This window comes from Cryptomeria japonica, chromosome 4, assembly GCF_030272615.1.
Source record: "Cryptomeria japonica chromosome 4, Sugi_1.0, whole genome shotgun sequence".
NCBI classification, from domain to species: domain Eukaryota; kingdom Viridiplantae; phylum Streptophyta; class Pinopsida; order Cupressales; family Cupressaceae; genus Cryptomeria; species Cryptomeria japonica.
In genome coordinates, this window is record NC_081408.1 from 74983389 (window position 1) to 75006354 (window position 22966).

The following is a 22966-nucleotide window of genomic DNA, read 5'->3' on the forward strand; positions in this document are numbered from 1 at the left end:
TGCTGGGGCAGGAGGTTGGACCTCTGGTAGCGGCCCACACACATACGGTTCTTAGTAGAGATACAAAGTTCGCCATGGGGAGTTTTCGTGGGGACTGATGCTTGGCTAACCCGAGAAGTGAGTGCCAATGGTGGAGCCAGTGAGGTCAAGCATCTAAGTATCTGCTTTGAATAGCGTAGCCTTGGGGGTAAAACCCTATGTGGGATCAACAACTATTGTCTTGGCTAGCCATAAGAATTATGCTTGACTTATTTTAAACATTCAAACATTCAAGACCAAATAGAAAAACATTGTGTCTTTTGTGTCTTCAAGTGTATGCAAAACATTTTTACATCAAACAACACACTTTCTTGGAGTCATTTTGGAGTCTAGAAACTTACAAACATTGAGTCCTCATCAACACTGTGTCCTCTTGTCATGAAAAAATAGTCAAACAGTCAGATTTGGTCACAACAAAAACAACTTCACAGATTGGAAAAATTGCACAAAAATTGCAGAAACACATCTGTGTTGTCTAGCCGCGTCTGTGCAGGGCAGAATCGCATCTGTGCTCCAACAGTAAATAGTACACTTTGCAAAAAAGTCTCAGAAACATGTCTGTGTTGAGCAGAGCCGCGTCTGTGAAGTATACAGGCGCCTCTGTGTTCAGAATTGCAAAAAATTTTACAGTCCAGCAAACAAAAGAAATCAGTTTCAAAATTCTTGAGCTTCCTAGGTCATTTCTCCAGGTTTTCATCTAGCATTCAACTTGTATTTGGGTCTCACACAGTCCATCATTGCTTCACATCTTGCTTTACATTCACACTTGTCTAAACTTGAGTCAAAAGGTCACTTGCTTGTCCTCATCATACTTTGTCAACACACTACATACAACAACACTTTGCTAAGTGGTCCCTCATCAAGGTCTCTTACCTTTGGGTCTCATTTGGTCTTACTTAGAGTCAAGGTCAACTTACCTCATCAAGAGAAACTATCCTCTCTTTGGAAGCCACACCTACTCTATTACATACATACTTGGTCTTACACTTTGGACATTGCAAGTACACCTCAGATTCATTTACATTCCACCCAACTCTTGGTCTTCCATACTCTTTCAATTTTCATCTAGTCTCACACATCTTGGTCAATACCTAGTTCATGGTTGAAACTCGTCTTCAAAAATCTAGGAGAGAAACTAAAGAGGCTCAAGCGTCTGCAAACATGAGTTCTTATGAGTATGACAATGATATCTTTTTCAATACTGATCATAACACATTACCTGACATGGATGTCTATAGAAACATTCCAAATGTTGAGAACATGGACACTACAAACAACAATGAGACACACAATGACAATGTGGACAACTTTTCAGTACATTTAGCAGATGTGGAAGAATCCATTACGAATCCCCATTTCAATCGATTGGTTGAGGAAATAATGAGGAGGGATAGACAATACTTCTTACAAATGATGGCATAAAGTGGAGCCAAGATACCTCATGATTTTGACATGTCTCAAATAATGGAACCTCGACCTTTGCAACAAACTCACTCCAACATGGATAAAAGGAGACCTAATAGTGGAGGAAATAGAGGACCACACATGGTACTTGAATCACCATCAGCTTTGCTTCAAAAACCAGAGGTCCCACATACACATGGTCAAGCATATGATACTCACATTCACAGACCATTATGGAAGTCTTATGCGGAAAGATATGCTCAATTACATGACAATGCTAAGGATCAACCATCAAAGCAATTGGATATTCAAAGGCATGCTCAAAATTTGGACACAAGGAAACCTCATGTCAAATTTGGGGGCAACACAATAGAACATGACATCCCTGTAGAGTATGGTATACATGCACAAAACAGATATGGTGTTCCTCAACATGAATCTATACCAAGTGGTCCATATACATAGCATCACTATAGACCTCCTCCATATGAACATGTGTATGATCAATATCATCCATATATGCAACATGCTCCTCCTCCAATTGGTGCCTCAAGCATGGGGTATGGTCCAAGAAGTCGATCTCCACCTAAGAGCAATTTGGAACAACAAATCAGGGACTTACAAAAGAAAATGGAGGACATAAATACACCAAAGCCAACATACACAATGAGAGACATATGTCCTTATCCATTTGACAAAAGAATTCCAATGCCTCCTTTTCCTACACACTTTGTGATGCCTAAATTTGATAAGTATAGAGGAAAAGGGGATCCTAAGGCACACATAAGATAAGTTTTCACAGCTTGCATTGAGGTAGCAGCAGAAGAGACATATTTGATGAGATTATTCCCACAAAGCTTAGGTGATCAAGCTATGGAATGGTTCTCCCAACTTCCACCTGGTATTAAGTCATGGGGTGACTTAGCAGAGGCATTTATCCAACATTTCTCCTACAATATAGAGACAGACATATCAGTCACTACTTTATGCAACACCAAGCAAAAAGAGGGAGAGTCTTTTGCATCATTTTTACAAAGATGGAGAAATCTAGCTAGCAGATGCTCTTGTGAAATTCCACAAAAACAAATGGTAGAGATGTTCACACAAAACGTTAACAAAGACATTGGCTATGATCTAAGAAAAGCTTGTTTGTCCACCTTCAAGGACGTTATTGAAAAAGGCTTAGCAACAGAAAAGGTCCTAATTGAGCAAGGAGTCATTAAGATATTTAAGGAAAACAAAGATGATTTTAAAGGAAAAGACAAGCCAAGATTTTGGAATAAAAACAAGAACATAGTCAATGATGGTGTTGTTGATGCCAACACAGTGCGACCCAAATCCATCTTTTCGGGATCAAGTTCTACAAACAATCAAGTGAATACTCAAACAACTTCTAGATCACGAAGGAAGTACACCCCATTGGGAGAACCACTCGAGTCAGTCTTCAAGAAGCTAGTGGCAAACAAGGTAATCACAGTTCCAGATTTTCCTCCATATGAACCAAAGGTTAAACCAAATTGGTGGAACGATGATGAGTATTATGAATTTCATAAGAGCAAGGGTCATAAGATAGGAAATTGTCATCGACTGAAGAACATCATACAAGATCTCATTGATAGAGGTGACATTGAGATTGAGGGACACTCATCCAATCAAGAACATGAGATGTTTAAGGAACCATTCCCAAAGCATGACAAGGGAAAAGCTAAAGTCACAGATGATCAAGCCAACTATACTAGAGCACCTTACAACTATGATTCAACTATCAATCACATCTCGATGGACAATTACATCTCTACCATTATCATCAAGGACAAAAACCCTGAGAATCCTACTCAGAGACCCAAGATTGTCCTAAAAGGTGTTGGATCTTCTTCCGAACCTACTTCTGAATGTCATGTTAGAACCCGTCGAGGTAAAATTTCTTTGCCAGGTGCTTCAACTAAAAACACCATTTCTTCATCAACCAAACCTGAGTATGACCTTGTAGAACAGTTAGGGAAGACACCCGCGCTCATTTCAATCCTTGAGCTATTACGCATATCTCCCGCACATAAAGCTATTCTTGACAAAATATTGAGAGACACTACCGTTCCTACTAATCTGAACATGGACTAGTTTCAAGCCATGGTGGGATACCTATCCATTCCACATTCCCTTACATTAATAGAAGCCGACGACGCCTCTATAAGTCAGCCACATAATGCACCATTGCACATTGAAGCCTTCATACACAAACATAGAATCAAATGAGTCCTGATAGATGGAGGAGCAGGTCTAAACATCTGTACATTGAGCACTATTAAACAATTGGGATATTCCGATAAAGCTGTGAATTCTAAAAACAAAATTACCATCAAGGCATATGATGATGAAGAGCATTCATCCAAAGGCACAGTCACCTTGCCTCTCAGAGTTGGACCAGTTACAAAAGATGTGGTTTGTCAAGTCCTAGACCTGGATCTCACTTATAACATATTGCTAGGACGTCCTTGGATTCATGAAATGAGGGTAGTCCCATCAACATATCATTGATGCATCAAGTTTCCACATAATGGAGTTGAAGTGACCATCAAAGTGGACCCAATTCCATTCATACATTGCAACAATCTGTGACCTAGATCAGAAATAACAATCCCAATCAATCAAGAAGCTATTCCTTCATCAGCATATGTGGATCCAGAATCCTTGAAAGCTTCTACATCAAAACAAGCAGAGCACAAAGAAAACTTCAAGTTTAAAGACATGGGATGTGGTGAGTATATCTTTCATGTTGATCAAATCCCACTATCTACTAAGACATTTAGTCGACAAGAACAAAGTACAAACAATTTGCAATGCCAAGGAATTGGGTGTGAACCACCTAGTGTTGTGGCTACTAAGTCTGAATGCAAATCTCCTCTAGTGGTGCAAGTAGCTCTTGATATCAACAGTCCTAAGAGTGGTTCCAACAAAGAATCTATTGAGCATATCGCTAGCCCTCTTGATAACTCACATAGCTTTACCATTTCATCCACTCATTCCATCTCCACTCCTCTCCCAAACTTGGATCAACAAGAATTACAAAAACCCTTACTCATTGGGGATCAAGAATCAAGCTTTGAAAAGAAAAATCTAAAAGTCAAAAATAAAGAAAAGTCCTTCAGTCCAAATCAAAATCAAAAGCTACTAGACTCTGCAAAAATCAAAGCCAAGGATAAAAATCCTATGAAAGAAAAAGAACAAGAGTTGATCTCCCCTAATATCAAAATAAATGGGGGCAAAAGTTCTACAATTTTAAGTCAAAAATCATACTTGTTGATCCTAAGTCTCCATCATATCATGATACTTTCACTTCTTTTCATAGTCATAAGCCTTCATCACTCATTCACTTGTTCGGCACATCCTTTCCCTTCTGGCGATACATCATGGACCTTTAATGGAGCTTCCTTGAGGGACTTTGTTATCAGGGATGCCCAAAATTTTTCAGGTGACATGCATATGGGCAAACGTAGTCCACAAACTAGTAATTCTATCTCAGTTTCTTGATCAAGGAAGACAGTCACTCAAGCTACACATCATTCAGTCAAGGAACATCACAGTTACAATCACAAAGTCAAGCCTCACACATTTGAGGTAGGGGACTTAGTTCTTAGAGAAAATCCCAAAAATCAGCAAGACAAAGAGAAGAAGGGCAAGTTCAAACCAAATTGGCTTGGTCCCTACATCATCACAGCAGTATATGGATCTGGGGCATATCAACTCTCAACTACAGAAGGTGAACCTTTGGAGGATCCTATCAACAACATGCACCTTCGCAGGTTCTACACATAGCTATTCAGAGTATCCTAATTTCAAAAATATAAAAAAATCAAAAAAATTTCAAAAATACAAAAAAAAATTATAAAACAAAAAAATCGTTGCTTGGTGAAAACCTGGCAAACAGGTGCCTTGTGACACAAAAACATTGAAAAAAATCAAAAAAAGTAAAGAGAAATAATTTTGTCCAATGGTGAAAACCACTTCGGTGGCACCCTCAGCAAGTACCATGGTGAAAACTGGGTCGCCAACGCCATGTGTAGAGACATTGCTCCTCCCTCCTTCAGGATTCCATTTCATCCTTTCACTTTGCGCACACTCACAACCTATTCATTCATAATAAACTTACCCATTTCCCATCATGGCTTGTTATTGATCTACCCAAGATTGGTTAGCCATTCATAATAAACCTCCCTTTTCACCTCCCTTTCCATCCATAATAAATCAGATTCTATCTGTGGCTAAGGCAAATCCTATGTCTAGTGATGGGTGTGGTACTGAGAACATCACATGTTTCAAGGAGTATAGTTTCTTCCAGCTTTCTTCAATCTATCCGCGCACAATCTGCAATAAAGCAACATTTGCATCACAGATCCACAATAAAGTTTCATCTTCTCTGCAATAAAGTATCAATTTCATGGATTCAGTCGGTTTTAGATGAGACACAACAGCTACAATGGGCTTCAACAAAATCAAATCTTTCAATAGACTCAGACAACATATGGTTCAGTGCTATCTATCCTTTCTATGAAAGTAAACATTGTGACCACAATCAAATAAGACTTATACAAGTGACAAGAGACACTAAACTTGAGGACTACAGTGGATGTTGGTGTCAAGTCTTGGTTTTCTTTTGATTTTATCTTTTGGTGACATGTCTTTTAGCTTTTTCAGGATGTCTCTGACTAGAGATTCTATCTCCAAGATGTCTTTGACTAGAAAGGCGAGGATGGGGTATCGTCACCTATTTTTGTTTGCTGTCTGTGGATTGTCTCTTAGTAATGCTATGACTTGTCCAAGGATATGTGGACACTGTGAGTCTAGTGTGAACTGGGGCATTCCTTGTTTGTGACTGTCTTATCTCCATGCAAACAGGTACAATGACTCTCTGGGTCGAACATATGCCTCGATTGTCATAACCTACTTGCCATAATAAAGCTCAATGATGATAACGCACAAGAAGCTCTTTCACTTTCATATCTTCTATCTTTCAACCCCCTCTGCCTCTGCCTCTGCCTGTGGCTCCTCCTTAGTGGGTGCCTACCCCTGTGCCTGTATTGGTACCTATACTGGTACCTGTCTCTGTCCCTATCCCTGTATCTGTACCTGCCTGGCACCCTGTGCTGCTGGCACCTGTAAAGGCAATCCACCGCGACCCCTCACCACCCGAGCCTGCCTCTCCTCTCCACCCTCCCTCCGAGGTGCAACTCACCTCTCTCCAACTACTCCTCTCCTCCTCCGTCGGCCTCTGCCCCCATCGCCTCCACCATCATCCTCGTCACCACTACCATCTCCCTCTAGTGCCTCTCCTAGATCTGTCAATCGGGGGAATGGATGCTCTACCCAATATGCTGTATACTCAGCATCCATCCCGACGTCCTCAATCTCAGGCCACATATCCCAAGGTAGGGGCACCATCTCTGCCAGCTGTGTCACTGCCTGATCATATGATAGTAGAGGCCCAAACTATGCCTGATCCCTGATAGTCCGGGCATACATACCTGAACCCCATGGCATCCTCTGGATCCTGCCATACTGCCTGCACACCCTATCACCAGCTGTCTCTCTAACACATAGGAGGTCCACCCAATCAGGTACCTACTCCGGAAGGTGTAAGGCAGCTCAACTTCGTCATCCTCCCACTCCTCACAGCCCAGATATGGTCTCCATATGACCACATCAATGTCGTCAATCACCCACTGCCAATGCTCTAACCTGCCAATCCGTGGCTGTGATGTGATCATGTCATACAAATGTACAAAGCTGTGTCTATGACCCCTGCTCCTGAAGTGTATCGGTCGGGTAACCGGTAGATGCTCGTAGGCCCATACCTGTAGCAGTGTCACTCCATAGCCCAATCCCACTGATCCATGATAAACAAATTGATGAAGCTCGTAATACAAATGGGAAAGCACACATGGTCCCCAGGCATATCTGGTGTGTTGCATCACCAGTGTCTCCAGTGCTCCCCCCCAACCCACAGCTAACCCCCGTGTCACCCTATCTAGACACAGGAATCCACTGATAGCTCCTTTGATCACTACCGACAATGCTAACCCTATGGCTGTCATGGTGTCCCATGCCACATGTCCTGCCCTCATCTCCAATCTAGGGTCCTGAAATACCTATCTCAATGCCTCGCGGTCTCCATCTCGATTGTAAGGAATCAGCTCCCCATCGATCGGCACCTGTAGAATCCTATAGACATCCTCCAAGGTGACTGTCATCTCACCCATCGGCAAATGGAATGTGCACATCTCAGAGTGCCATCTCTCAGCCAGTACAGTTAGCAAACTCATGTTTGCTCGAAACTCAGGCACATACAACACATGTCTCAATCCCATCTCCTCGATGGCAGCTCTGTCCTCAAACGACAACTCAGGTCGCAACCTCTGCGTCGATGGGAGTCTCTCCCATGACTCCAGCATCGGCAAATACTCCTGCAATCAAGCAAATCAAATCATGTCAGTCATAGTGGCATTCACTATTTATCACAAAATTCTACTCACTATCTAAATGCATATGCCTATCTATCCTAGTGACACTCACTGTCCATCACAAAGTGTTGCTATTTATCCTAGTGGTACTCCCTGTTCATCACAAAGTACTACGTGTGTGACACTCACTATTCATCACAAAGTGTTGCTCACATTTGCACTCCCTGTTCATCACAAAGTGCTGCTCATATTTTAGTACTCCCTGTTCATCACAAAGTACTCTATCTTGGTACTCACTATTAATCACAAAGTGCCTTGATCTATCCTAGTCTTCCTAGAGGACCTGCTTGAGTGTATCCTCTCTGCAGCTTATCCAATCGACAGCGTATGTTCATCACAGAACTGCCGATTTGACCTAGAAGATGTAAATTCATACTTTTCAAACGCAAACGCGCTTGCATTACATAAACATGCTCAAAGACTGCATAGACGCGCCTTCTTGACACAAACATGGCTATGCTCTGCACAGATGCGCTTGGGAGACACAAACGTGCCTTCTTGGCACAAACGTGCCTAAACATCAAAGACGCAGCCGCATTTGACACAGACATGGGTCCAGACATAGACGCGCCTGGCACAAACACAAACGCGCCTATCGAACATAGATGCACCTGCCACCAACGCAGACGTGCCTAAATGTTTTTTGACACTTTTTGGACCCTAGTCTAAGCACATTTGAAGGAAGTTGCATAGGAAAATTATTTGTTTAGTGGTTTAAAACAAAATTTGCAAGTCAATATATCCCTTTTAAGATCTTATGAAATAATATAAAAAAGGAATACATGAAATAATTTCTATTTCATATATCCATTTTAACATATGCATAATTAGGATAGTCATAGATGCATGAGGACTCTCCTAACATAATTAGGATAGTCATAGATCTATTAGGACTACCCCTTATGCCTCTTGAAATATCTTTATGAATTAACTTTATTCTCTTTTATGTGCGTGTACATGTAGAAATCATCATCATGTCGAGGAAATGACCAAAAAATGTAACTTCGGAAGAGCATCAAGCAAAGAATGCAAAAAAAAAGAGAAGGAATGAAGCAACTTCGTGAAGAAAGGAAATTAAATACCATAGAAGAAGAGGTGCCAATTGAAGAGGAACATGAAATATCCATCCAATCTAAGAGAGAGACAAAATTGGCCACATAAAGGCAATGGATGCAAAACCTTTATGCAATGAGACAATTGAATCCCGAGGTTGAGAGCATGTCTACCACAAGTCAAGTTGAAGGCACCCCATCTCTTACATCTCAAGTTGAAGGCACACCATCTCTTATTGGTACACCATTGGTGTCTACAACTTCTCATATTGAATGCACTCCCTCTATGACATTTGACGTTGCAAGTACTTCATGACTGACATCAAGTATTGGAGCTATACCATCTTGTACACCTCAATTTCAAGGTATGTCATCATTTTCATCTCCAGTTGAAGGTATGCCACCTATCCCTAATGTTATTGACATTCCTAATCTTGAGGTAACTCAAAGTTTGAGAACACCTCCTAGAGTTTTGCATAGAAAGCCTAAGTATTTGATTGATATTGATGCTAATGTTTTGAAACCAATGGTTGACAAGATTGCAAAGCGTACTTGTCAAAGACATGCTAACCGGATATGGAAAATATTTTTTGTGCCTTTAAATGAGACAGGAAGATGTCAACTATTTGTTGAAATGATGAGAAATCTGAAATTTAGGCCCATAATGAACATTCTTGGGCTAAGAACATTGATTGAATCAAGTGACAAATCTATTGTGAAGAATCTAATGAATGCATATGACACTGTTGGTTCTAACTCACACACAAAAGATAGTAATTCCACACATCGTGTCATTACAACAATAATTGTAAGCACTCAAACTAAGAAAGTTTGCCTCCTTAGAAAGGCAAGTAAAAAATTGAAGATAAGTAGACAAACTCTAATGATAGCTATGAGAAGGTCACAAAGAGTGGAGGATCCATATAACAATGAGTTATGAACATTTTCCGGTAGATTGCCACATAAAGATAAAGCAATTGTTGAAGCCCTGAGATCCCTAATTGAAGACTTTTGGAAGAATAACACAAGGGTTTCTCCAAATCAAAGAGATGTTGTAAGAAGGAAGATTGGTAGTAAAATCCATGATCCACATCCGAAATTTTTTTTGGATATGACTCAAACACAATTTTTTGCCAAGTTTCAACATATGTATCCTCAAATTAAAATTAGTCAAAGATTCTTTGAAATGGTAAAGCCTTTTTATGTCAAAATAAATCACACATGCACAACTTGTTGTTGTAGAGTACATATTGAATTTTCTAACCATTATGATGTTTATCAACACATATGTATAGATTTGCATGCTAACAATGTTTTGCAAGAATGCAACATAAATGATCCACCGACATATTCAAGGGAATTCATATCTAGCATCTCATGTGAGAGAGTAGATGGTCAAGTATATTACAATAAGTGTTGCTTGGATGGCACATGTGTCGATTGTGGTGGATTATGACATTTACAAATTTTTCAACATATGGATATTGGACAAGAAATTGGTAATGAATTAGTAGAATTTGGAAAATATAAGACAATGGCCTACATGCTAAAAGATGGAAAAGAAGCAAAAAGGTGTGAATTGGCTAGTGAGAAGATTCCACTGTATCATTTTATGGGCATCTTTGATGAGAATATAGTGTATGAGTATGCAAGGTGTAGACACCCAAAATTGTCATGTCTAATTAAATAAATATTTTATTTATTTAATTATCTAAGCCTAATTCTTCTATTAATTAAATAAATCTTTATTTATTTAATTAATTCATTTATCCTCTTCTAGCCTTATTTCTCATTTAAATAAATACATTTATTTATTTAAATTATCCTTTTCTTAAATTAAATAAATATTTATTTATTTAATTATCCCACTTCTTCTATTAATTAAATAAATCTTTATTTATTTAATTAATTCATTAGCTTTTTCTACCCATGACACATGTCATTCATCTCTTAATTCATACACTACCTACCCATTTCATTATTTTTATTATTTCTTCTACCTACCCTCTAATCCTAGCCGACCTCCTTTTTTACACCTCTCAATCTTATCCCTCCATTTCTTATAGTGTCTTATATTTAAGGAGATGCCTTCTTCATTAACCCTAATGACTGATCTTAAGGACTTGGCTACACTATGATCCTACTTGCAACCACATTCCGTTCTTTGTTGAGCTCTTGTGCACATAAAATCTGAGAGCAAATATATCAAGCAAGATCAATGGAGATAGGAAGAATGGAGATCAAAACCCTATTGGACATGTGATGGTATAATCTTTGTGATTTCATTTGATTTGCATTGTCTTAGGTAATCTTCATATGTTATGGTGGATCTTTGTTGTTGTTAGGCTAGGGTTTGGTGGTTGAATTCATTTAGCCTTTCAATATTGTTATTATTGTTATCCATTTTCACCATAAACACAAGGCATAACCATCGAGCTTGTTGGTCGGACTCACAATTTAAGTCATGCAAGGACACATTTCCACTTCATACAATTGTTTCAATTGTTGACTTTGCAGAGAACTACACACTACAACCATAGAACAAGGTGCAATCACAATATTACAACTCCGCACAAGTTACTATATTTGTGCATATAGGATTCATTCATGCACATGATAGTATGGAAGATGATAGGAAGATATTGAGTGAGTATCATTTTTACATTAGTGATGATCGCTCACACTTTACAGATTTTGTGCAAGGTTGTTTTTAGATATTCTATGATGATTTGGCTAGTGGAGGCATATAATTTCGTCAACATATCATATGGTCAGATAATTGTGCATCACAATTTAAGAACTCTCAGATGTTTTATTGGTTGAGTAGGATGAATAAGTTGACTTCTATTCAACATATGTGGAATTTCTCTGAGGTCAAGCATGGAAAAGGGGAGCATGATGGTGCAGGAGCATGTATTGAAAGAGCTTTAGCATGAGAAGAGTTCAAGTACAAAGGGAATGCAAACTTGAAAGATGCAAAATCAATTGTTCAGTGGTGTATGTTAGGATTCCCAAAGATACTAAGAGGAGGGGGGGGGGGGGGGGGGGTGAATCAATATCTAACTGGTTAATGAATTTTTTGATCTTATTAAATGAATTATATTTCAAAATAGTGTACCGGTAAATAAGAATTAATACAGTAAATAATAACAATAAACACAACATAGAAAGCACACCATAACACAATATTTTTGTCGAGGAAACCCAATGTGGGAAAAATCTTATTGGGATTTGTGACCCACAATATTCGCTCACTGGCCAATAAGTGAATATTACTTACAATAGGGGCCTACACATCCAGGAAGGCCAACTGCCTAAAGCTCACTACTTAATTACAAAAGGGAAGTCTCACTAACTTACAAAAATTGATTATGCAAATCCAATATCATGTACTACTTTGGTTCAACATATGCTATGCTAGGTTTAGTATCGGTTTAAGCTCATACAACTTCCATAAATCTTATTCCAAAATCTGCCTTAATATTCACATCTTCCTATTACATTCCTTTCTTGCTTACACAAATGATTTACAAGATCTCATACTTATATGAGTCCTATTACAATTTTCCTTGTCAACTTACAAAAAGATTTTACAATTAAATACAAAATATAATAAACAAAATCCTATCAGCTGGGGTGCCGGTAAACATCTTTGCTGCTACTGGTGAACTGTATGCCGGTGTCGAGTCTGTTAGTGCCGGTGCCTGCTGGTGTCATAGGATTGTAGGGTTGCCATCAATAAAAATACCTTCAATCACCTACAGTTTCTCATTGGAGTGTGCATTTTCCAACAATCTCCCTCTTTGGCATTGATGGAAACACTAATAAGAAAAAGCCAAAATTGTATCCAAAAAGTGTTGTCCAAAAATCTTACCAAAATTGTCTAAACAAAACTATGTGCTCCTCCTGAGTAGATGATCTCTTCTGTTATACATTAATTATGTTATCCTTACTTGTTTTTCTCATCCTCTACTACTCCCCCTTTGGCATCAATGAAAAAGGCTATCATTCAATGTCAATTGACTGTAGTTCCTGTCAAGATCCTTGTAACCGGTGGAAGGTAAGCCAGTGCTGGTGCCTGCCGGTGTCATAGGATTATAGAGTTGTCATCAATGACAATACATTCAATCACCTACAATTTATCATTGGAGTGTGCATTTATCAACAGTGCAATGGTACAATTGGTCCAGGTAATCAGGGTAAGTCTTCAGTTTGCAAATTTTTTTGGTTGTTAAATGATACTAACATTACAAAATCAGAAGATTGTTGTACATTGACAAGATCAAGTGAGCTACACTCTTTAAAAAGCTTTAATGCAGGTTCATGGATTATCCATATGCGAAAAATGGAATGTTATTGTTCTTCATGTAGATATGGTTCCTATAATGAGTATGAGTCAAAGGAGTGGGTGGACAAATGGTGTATGAGGCCTCTAATCCCACTTGAGACATATTGACCTCCGAGTGCACTACAACTAACACAGATGGAAGCATCAGTTGACTTTGACCATGTGTCAGATTTAGTCCAACCAGGTAAATTATCCACATGCAATTTTTTGTACTTTAATATTTTACCTTACTTGTTTGCTAAATTCTTCTCACTTTATCATTGCAGGGCATGTTTATGTAGTTATTGCAGCTGAAGACAATGAAGAAGGAGTAGATTATTACCTGTGTTGTTGTGTGGATGCAAAAAAGAAATTGGATGGCCCTGTGTGGTAGATGGATAAAATATCGAGTACCCCATAGGATCAGTAGTTGTTACTGATACATGGCTTAGAAGGTACCCAGTGAAGAAGTCTAACTTGTGGTTGTTCGAGGACTTTGAGACACATAGGAAGATTCTTCATTATTCTAACCTTATTGTAGCTTCAAAGGTTCATTTGATCAGATATGGGGGTAGACCACTAAACAAGAACCTATGGAAGGTTTGTGAGTCTAATAATGAGGCCATACTAGACATGATAAAGAGCAGAGAAGATCCAGATGGTTCATTGGATTAAATGTAAATGTAAAAAACTGTAATATCAATCTTATTTGGATATATGTACATCACTTGTATTTTTTATTACTCGAGGCATTGTAGTATAAAAAATTGTGTTTTTGTCTTGTTTTGTGTGATTTTATGTAAATAAAGTCATTTTGGACCATTAGAGATCACATGGGATCATTTCATGAAGTTTTAGGCTAATATGGTAAGAGATGTAAAGATTGCTCATTTGTTGTCAATCACTCAAAGTGTGAAAAATTATCAAAATTCAGCATCATTTTTCTGGATGTTAGTGATATATAAGAATGATTTGTCTGATCCTGTCAGATCATGTTATGGCACTCTAAAAAATCCTCTCTCGGTTTAGGTAGACTAGGATCCAATTGCTCGTGACGACACTTTCTCGATTGCGACAAAAAGCATCAGATGGGTTCAATGAAAAGTTACACAATGCCCCATCTTTCAATCCACTCATCACAACACCGAACTGTCAGCTCATATGCATTGAGGTGGCTAAGTTTATGCTAGGAATGCCTTCTTTTTCCTCTCCAACTTGCCCAATTGTTGCGGGCCACACCCTAGCAGCGAAATCGCCTAAGTGCTCAAGTTGCTCAAAGTTGTCAAGATTCGGCATCACATTTCTTAGTGATAGGTAATCATTAGAACAAGCCATCTGATCATATGGGGTCATGTTATGGCACTCTAAAAAATCCTCTCTCAGTTTTGGTAGACTCGGATCCAGTTGCTCGTGGCGACGCTTTCTCGATTGTGACAAAAAACATCAGATGAGTTCAATGAAAAGTTGCAAAATGCCCCATATTTCAATCTGCTCATTGCGGTAGCTAACCGGTAGCTCATATTCATCAGGGTAGTCAAGTTTATGCTAGGAATTCCTTCTTGTTAGTATCCAACTCGTCCGATCATTGAGGGTCACACCCTAGCAGCGAAATCGCCTAAGTGCTCAAGTTTCTCAAAGTTGTCAATATTTGACATCGCGTTTCTCAGTGCCTGTTAACCATAAGAACAAGCCATCTAATTCTACAGGGTCATGTTATGGTATTCTAAAAAAACCTCTCTCATTTTTGGTAGACTTGGATCCAGTTGCTTGTGGCAATGCTTTCTCGGTTGCGACGAAAAGCATCAGATGAGTTCAATGAAAAGTTGCACAATGCCTCATCTTTGAATCCGCTCTTAGAGACACCTAACCATCAACTCATATGCATTAGGGTGGCCAGGTTTGTGCTAGGAATGCCTTCATTTTTCTCTCCAACTCACCCAATCATTGCGGGCCACACCCTAGCAGCGAAATCGCCTAAGTGCTCAAGTTGCTCAAAGTTGTCAATATTTGGCATTGTATTTCTCGGTGCTAGTTAATCATAAGAATAAACTATCTAATCCTATGAGGTCATGTTATGTCACTCTAAGAAATCCTCTCTTAGTTTCAGTAGTGTCAGATCCAATTGCTCATGGCAATGCTTTCTCGGTTGCGACAAAAAACGTTAGATGAGTTCAATGAAAAGTTGCATAGTGCCCCATCTTTCAATTCACTCATCGCGGCACTAAACCATCAGCTTGTACATGTCTAGGTGGATGGGTTTACACTAGGAATGCCTTCTTTTTTCTCTCCAACTTGGCTGATTGTTGCAGGCCACACCCTGGCAGCGAAATCACCTAAGTGCTCAAGTTGGTCAAAGTTGTCAATATGCGGCATCGCGTTTCTTGGTACCCGTTAATCATAAGAATGAGCCATCTAATGCTACGGTGTCATGCTATGGAACTCTAAAAAATCCTCTCTCAGTTTCGATAGACTCATATCCAATTGCTTGTGGTGACACTTTCTCGATTGTGAAAAAAAGCGTCAGATGAGTTCAATGAAAAGTTGCACAATGCCCCATCTTTCAATCCGCTTGTCATGGAACCAAACCATCAACTCATACATGTCAAGGTGGCTGGGTTTATGCTAGGAATGCCTTATTTTTTCTCTTGAACTTGCCCGATCATTGCGGGCCACACCTTGGCAGCGAAGTCGCCTAATTGCTCAAGTTGCTCCAAGTTGTCAATATCCATCATTGCATTTCTCAGTGTCCATTAATCATAAGAATGAGTTGTCTCATCTTATAGGGTCATGTTATGGAACTCTAAAAAATACTCTCAATTTTGGTAGAATCAAATCTAGTTGCTCATGGCGACGCTTTCTCGGTTGTGACAAAAAGCGTTAGATGAGTTCAATGAAAAGTTGCACAATGCCCCATCTTTCAATTCGCTCATTGTGGCACCTAACCATCATCTTGTGCACATCAGGGTGGCTAGGTTTATGCTAGGTATGCCTTCTTTTTACTCTCCAACTCACCTGACCGTTGCGAGCCACACCCTGGCAGCGAAATCGCCTAAGGGCTCAAGTTGCTCAAAGTTGTCAATATTCAGCATCACGTTTCTCAGGGCCCGTTAATTAGAAGAATGAGCTGTCTGATCCTATAGGGTCATGTTATGGCACTCTAAAAAAGCCTCTCTCAATTTTGGTAGACTCGGATCTAGTTGCTTATGGCAACTCTTTCTCGGTTGCGACAAAAAGCATCAGATGAGTTCAATGAAAAGTTGCACAATGCCCCATCTTTCAATCTGCTCATTACGGCACCAAACCATCAATTGGTACACATTGGGGTGGCCAAGTTTATGCTAGGAATGCTATTGTTTTTATTTCCAACACGTCTGATCATTGCGGGCCACACCCTCACAATGAAATCGCCTAAGTGCTCAAGTTGCTGAAAGTTGTCAATATTTGGCATCGCATTTCTCAACACTCGTTAATCATAAGAATGAGCCATCTAATCCTACAAGATTGTATTATGGTACTCTAAAAATTCCTCTCTCAATTTTGGTAGAATCAGATCCAGTTGCTTGTGGGGATGCTTTCTTGGTTGCAACAAATAGCGTAAGATGAGTTCAATGAAAAGTTGCACAATGCCCCATCTTTCAATCTGCTCATAGTAATATTGAACCATCAGCTGGTACGCATAAGGGTGGTCGGGTTTATACTAGGAATGCCTTCATTTTTCTCTCCAACTCGCCTGATCATTGTGGGCCACACCCTAGTAGCGAAATCGCCTAAGTGCTCAAGTTGATCAAAGTTGTCAATATTCAGCATCGCATTTCTCAATGCCCATTAATTATAAGAATGAGTCATTTAATCCTATGGGGTTGTGTTATGGCACTCTAAAAAAGCCTCTCTCAATTTTGGTAGACTTAGATCCAGTTGCTCATGGTGATGCTTTTTCGGTTGCGACAAAAAGCGTCAAATGAGTTCAATGAAAAGTTGCACAATTCTCCATCTTTCAATCCTCTCATCATGACACCAAACCGTCAGCTAGTACGCATCGGGGTGGCCGGATATACACTAGGAATGCCTTCTTTTTGTTCTCCAACTCACCCGATCGTTGTGGGCCACACCCTAGCAGTGAAATCGCTTAAGTGCATGCATTAGATGAATAGAAGTTTATGGACTATGCAATTTTTTTAGAATGGGTATTGGTACAATGGTGTCTTACATTGTCTAATTTTGGTTCTTTCCATGTTTCCTTTATATAGTCTTATTTCTATTATAACTATTGAATTTGTGTTGATCTCCATAAGCTTGTGTCTTGGATTACAAACACATATTTAGGTCCAAAGCTTAAGTAACAATAAACTTTGTGCAATTATTCATTTAATCATTTGTACTACATTATGTATAACCATGATAAATGATTTGCATTAACCAAAAAGCTACAAATCCATGCAACATTGTATACCGTTAAAACTATCAAATATATCCTATACACACAAATAGGCTTGCCAAAAGCCATATGGACATAGAATTTCACATATTCATAAAACAAAACATATGTTCAAAATTGCTATAAAGGCATACAACATGATATCCAATAAAGTCAAATAGGGGCTTGTCAAAAGCCATCCGAACATAGAACGTGATATCCTATACCGGTCCATAACCTAGACCTATCTACCGGTAAAGGAAAATCTATCAACCCGATTAGACCAATTAGAAAAACACCAAATCCAAACTTCCAATCCATGTCTTCGACATAACCAAATGATCTCCAGATGATAAGAAGTCATCATCACTGTCAGTGAATATAATAATGTTAGCATATACAAAAATTTAATTTTATAATGAATATAATAGAATAGTCACTTACCACATACAAATAATCATGATGTTCAAGGAGCACGTTCATGATCTGGAGTGACAAGCCCTTCCTGTAAGCATCACAATATAAATTAAACTAAATACAAGTGTCATTCAAATTTTCAATAACATATTATTAAGATAACAAATGTAATACTAAATTTAACAAATTTACAAATATGTCTCATACTTTTGTTAAAGCAGTTGAACTTGCTACTCCTACAGCAACACCGCTATCCATTGACACACGGACAACAGGAGGAGTCTTTGATGTCAACATCTGAAAATTAAACAAAGTATATTGATGAATCACTAAAACTATCTATATTATTTAATAACAACATTAAAGATAAATTGTTTACCTGGGTGAAAGATTGTCGATGAAATACACTCTGAAGTGTTAATGTTGAAGCTCTAGCATCAAACTATTTCACATCCAAAATGAGTACTTAGAAAATCATTCACATAAGGTTCAACTATCTACATATAATAATTATATTTCTTCACTCATTATATACCTGTGGAGTCGATGAAGTCGTGAAAAAGGGTGCTACAGGAATGTTGCTAGTATTGTGAACACTTTGACCTTGATTTTTTATCTAGAATCTACTAATTTAGATATATTATGAAATTTACATATAAGATTTAATAAAAAGAATGAAATGAACTTGTAATGAAGTTCACTTGAGTATCAATGCTAAATGTTTCGTTCAGCAAGGATTCTGTCATGACAATGTTGTCTGTAGCAAACTCTACTCGTGCACGTGCTTTCTCAAAACTATTAGGATCATAAGTGCAAAGAGAACCACAAGATGGAAAAAAATGAGCTGAAACTTGATGCCTAGAAGAATCACCATCATCACTCACATTACCCTCTACTAGAGCCATAGCATACTGTATAAGGGTCTGAGTGAGTGAGCTAATGGAGTCTAGAGTTTCGACCTCAATACTCTTCTTCACAATGGAGGGAATAAAAACATACTCCACCATAGGTCTGGCCAAGGGTCTTGGTGGGAGATTTGGGTCATGTTGTTCACCCTCTCTATCATGTGAGGAGCCCCCACCTCTACCTTGGAAATCTAGAAAATCAAAATAGTTTGGGATCACATTAAGGACAAACTCATAGTACACTTTTCTCAAAAAGTATTGGGATACCTCATGATTATTGAATGGGGGCTGATCAAATACTATCCACCACCTATCCCATAAATTATTCTTAATCCCTTCATGATGACACCAATGAATAGGGAATCTCCTACATCCAGGGTGTCAAGGTTGATTCGTACGGGGCTCTATAAAAAGAGCACACAAGTCAAATTTATTGATTTTCTTTTTCTTCATTGCTGCATATGATAATTTGTCAACATAAAATTGCTTGTGTTCTTCCTTCTTACTAGACCAAAAATTTATTTTCCCACTCACAGATTGTATGTGAGATACAATAGATTGCAAAGAACTGGCAAGGTTTGTCCTATGAGAGTTTGTTCTAGTGGGATCGTTTAGCCTTGTGATTAAACCTTCAAGCTCTTTTTGGCTATTTTCTATTTGACCTAATAGGTTTTCTTGTGTACCTATGAGATGTCTAGGGATTGTAGGAGGTTCTTGATGTACTTCTTCTTCAATATGGTCTTCATGAGGAGGTGATTGAGTGTTTTCAATATTTTCTTGCCTAATCTCATTTCTTGATAATGAAAATAAATTTAAATCAATAAACCTAGTTTAATCTTCAAATTAATTAAAAAATGATAATAAGAAAACAAAATACATACCTCTTCAAGCACTTCGATGGCGTGGCAGAATTTTGATGAGAGATGGACAACTTAGTGCCCAATATCAAGATTCTAAAAAGGGCGAGCACAAGAAAATGGCACCCCAAATCGCCAAAATGTGGGTTTGGGAATGCAGAATGCATCCAAAATGCAGACATGGGTTTTTTTAAATTTTGAAATGCTCATAAGGCTCATAAGGCGCACACCTTATGAGCATTTTTCATTTTTTTTTTAAGTGTGGCAGCTTTTTGGTACCACAACTTCGTGGATATACCCTCGTGTTGATCTGGTATGTGATATCCTATACCGGTCCATAACCTAGACCTATCTATCAGTAAAGGCAAATCTGTCAACCCGATTAGACCAATAAGCAAAACACCAAATCCAAACTTCCAATCCATTTCTTCGACATAACCAAATGATCTCCAGATGATAAGAAGTCATCATCACTTCTGGTGAATATAATGATGTTAGCATATACAAAAATTGATTTTTATAATGAATATAATAGAATAGTCACTTACCACATACAAATAATCATGATGTTCATCCACAACAGGTGCACGTTCATGATTCGGAGTGACAAGCCTTTCCTGTAAGCATCACAATATAAATTAAACTAAATATAAGTGTCGTTAAAATTTTCAATAACATATTATTAAGATAACAAATGTAATACTAAATTTACCAAATTTACAAATATGTCTCATACTTTTGTTAAAGCAATTGAACTTGCTACTGCTACAGCGACACCTCTCTCCATTGACATGCTAACAACAGGAGGAGTCTCTGATGTCAACATCTGAAAATTAAACAAAGTATATTGATTAATTGCCAAAACTATCTATGTTATTTAATAACAACATTAAAGATAAATTGTTTATGTGGGTGAAAGATTATTGATGAAATACACTGTGAGGTGTTGATGTTGAAGCTCTAGAATCAAACTATTTAACATCCAAAATGAGTAATTAGAAAATCATTCACATAAGGTTCAACTATCTACATATATTAATTATATTTTTTCACTCAATGTATACCTTTGGAGTCAACGAAGTCGTGAAAAAGGGTGCTACAGGAATATTGCTAGTATTGTGAACACTTTGACCCTGATTTTTTATCTGGAATTTACTAATTTAGATATATTCTCAAATTTACATATAGTATTTAATAAAAAGAATGAAATGAACTTGTAATGAAATTCACCTGGGTATCAATGCCAAATGTTTCATTCAACAAGGATTCTATCATGACAATGTTCTATGTAGAAAACTCTGCTCATGCACGTGTTTTTTCAGAACTATAAGGATCATAAGTGCAAAGAGAAGCACAAGATGGACAAAAATGAGCTAGAACTTGATGCCTAGAAGAATCACCAACATCACTCGCATCACCCTCTACTAGAGGCGTAGCATACTGTATAAGGGTCTATGCGAGTGAGCTAATGGAGTCTATAGTTTTGACCTCAATACTCTCCTTGACAATGGAAGGAATAATAACATGCTCCACCATAGGTTTGGCCAAGGGTCTTGTTCAGAGATTTGGGTCAAGCTGTGCACCCTCTATATAATGTGAGGAGTGTCCATCTCTACCTTGGAAATCTAGAAAATCAAAATAGTTTGGGATCTCATTAAGGAAAAACATATAGTACAATTTTCTCAAAATGTATTGGGGTACCTCATGATTATTGCATGGGGGCTGATCAAATACCATCCACCACCTATCCCAAAAATTATTCTTAATCCCTTCATGATGGCACCAATAAATAGGGAATCACCTACATCTAGGGTGTATAGGGTGATTCGTTCAGGGGTCCGTAAAAAGAGCACACAAGTCAAATTTATTGATTTTATTTTTCTTCATTGCCGCATATGATAATTTGTTAGCATAAAATTGCTTTTGTTCTTCCTTCTTTCTAGACCAAAAATTTATTTGCCCACTCACAGATTGTATGTGAGATACAATAGATTGTGAAGAACTGGCAAGGTTTGTCCTATGGAAGTTTGTTCCAGCGGGATCTTTTAGCCTTGTGATTAAACCTTCAAGCTCTTTTTGGCTATTTTCTATTTGACCTAATAGGTTTTCTTGTGTACCTATGATATGTCTAGTGATTGTAGGAGGTTCTTGATGTGCTTCTTCTTCAATATGGTCTTCATGAGAAGGTGATTGAGTGTTTTCAACATTTTCTTGTCTAATCTCATTTCTTGATAATGAAAATAAATTTAAATCAATAAACCTAGTTTAATCTTCAAATTAATAAAAAAGTGACAATAAGAAAACAAAATACATACCTCTTCGAGATCTTCGATGGCATGGCAAAATTTTGATGAGAGATGGACAACTTAGTGCCCAATATCAAGATTTTACAAAGGGCGAGTGCAAGAAAATGACACCCCAAATTGCCAAAACACGGCTTTGGGAATGTAGAATGCATCCAAAATGTGGACATGGGTTTTTTTAAAGTTTGAAATGCTCATAAGGCACGCACCTTATGAGCATTTTTCATTTTTTTTGAAGCATGAAACCTTTTTGGTACCACAACTTCGTGCATATAATGTCGTGCTGATCCAGAATGTGATATCCTGTATCGATCCATAACCTAGACCTATCTGCCGGTAATGGCAAATCTGTCAACCTGATTAGACCAATAAGAAAAACACTAAACACAAACTTCCAATCCATGTCTTCGACATAACCAAATGATCTCCACATGATAAGAAGTCATCATCACTGTCGGTGAATATAATGATGTTAGCATATACCAAAATTGAATTATATAATGAATATAATAGAATAGTCACTTACCGCATACAAATAATCATGATGTTCATCCACAACAGGTGCACATTCATGATCTGGAGTGACAAGCCCTTCCTGTAAGCATCACAATATAAATTAAACTAAATACAAGTGCCGTTAAAATTTTTAATAACATATTATTCAGATAACAAATGTAATACTAAATTTAGCAAATTTACAAATATGTCTCATACTTTTGTTAAAGCAGTTGAA